This window comes from Pseudophryne corroboree, unplaced genomic scaffold (assembly GCF_028390025.1).
Source record: "Pseudophryne corroboree isolate aPseCor3 unplaced genomic scaffold, aPseCor3.hap2 scaffold_383, whole genome shotgun sequence".
NCBI lineage: Eukaryota > Metazoa > Chordata > Amphibia > Anura > Myobatrachidae > Pseudophryne > Pseudophryne corroboree.
The window spans coordinates 420,120-421,242 of NW_026970030.1; the positions used below are offsets into that span (position 1 = coordinate 420,120).

The 1,123-nt window shown below is 35.1% G+C and overlaps 1 non-coding gene across 1 annotated transcript; it reads right to left on the bottom strand.

Annotated features, from left to right (window-relative positions):
- Window positions 1–226: 226 nt before the first annotated feature.
- Window positions 227–300, bottom strand: TRNAS-ACU (transfer RNA serine (anticodon ACU)). Its single transcript has one exon. It is a non-coding gene; the product is annotated as a tRNA-Ser (tRNA).
- Window positions 301–1,123: the final 823 nt, after the last annotated feature.

The window sequence follows — 1,123 nt, forward strand, 5'->3', positions numbered from 1 at the left end:
AAAATGAAGAGCTGTTTAATCACTCAATTGGATTTTTCTACCAGCATATTTTTTTCTCTGCAACCCATTGCTAAATTGTGCTTCCTAGCTGTTTTTTATAAAATCACTGAATCAAATCTAACTCTGATTACATCAGAGAAGGCCAGGTACCCTACACCATAAGAGGAGTTTGAAATTTTGACTTGTCTACTTAAATATCACCAAAACCTGATCACAAGGTCAATTATGTCCCTGGGTGGGATTGAACCACCAACCTTTTGGGTAGTAGCCAGACACACTAACCGATTGCGCCACAGAGACACTTTGCAAAAAGTACATACTGACAAAGGCTAATAAGCATTCATCTAGAACGTTTCCTAGAAAAACTTTAAAAAGTCAATAATCTGGAGAGTTTTTGTAAGAATTTTCTTAAATCAACCAACGAAGAAACACATTGGTACTTTCCCATGATGAGTGAGTGCTTCAGGATCTCTTGCACTTACATGTGCAGCAGAGTACTGCAATGGAAGCATGCTGGGCCCATTACCCAGAGGTAGGCAGATTGAAACTATCCTCTGCTATATGCATTTTTATTGTTAAAGTAATCCAAAACTGGGATTGATATGTTAGCTATTTTATGTTTACTTAAAGTACAATGACTTTTACCATTTTAATTTGTTTTAATAGTATATTGACAGTATAGTTTTCTTTCAAAAATCCACTTAATTTTCTTTACCCTATTATTAAAATGGTAATTGACAAAAACAAACTACATTGTCACCAGAAGAGCAATACAAAATGTACAAGTGATATATTAAAATCATCTTTCCAGCTTGAATTTCAATGATGCATTGGGGCAACGATTTTGTGAGAAACATCTTCACCCTTAAATAAAGATTTTCTTAATTCCTTACCTGTGTGCTAATTAGATATCACCTTGTTTTCACATTAAACAGACTTCCACATGAGAAAGCAGCAAGGATGCATTGGCGTTAATGTTTCCTGGTGTCAACCTGTATTATTTCAGTAGACATTGAAATGAGGATGCATCTTGCTGCCTTTCCAATGAAGCAAGTTTAATTTAGTAATAGGTTAAAAACCATCCTTACAAAGGTGTTAATCAGAGACTTGGCTTTGTGGACAC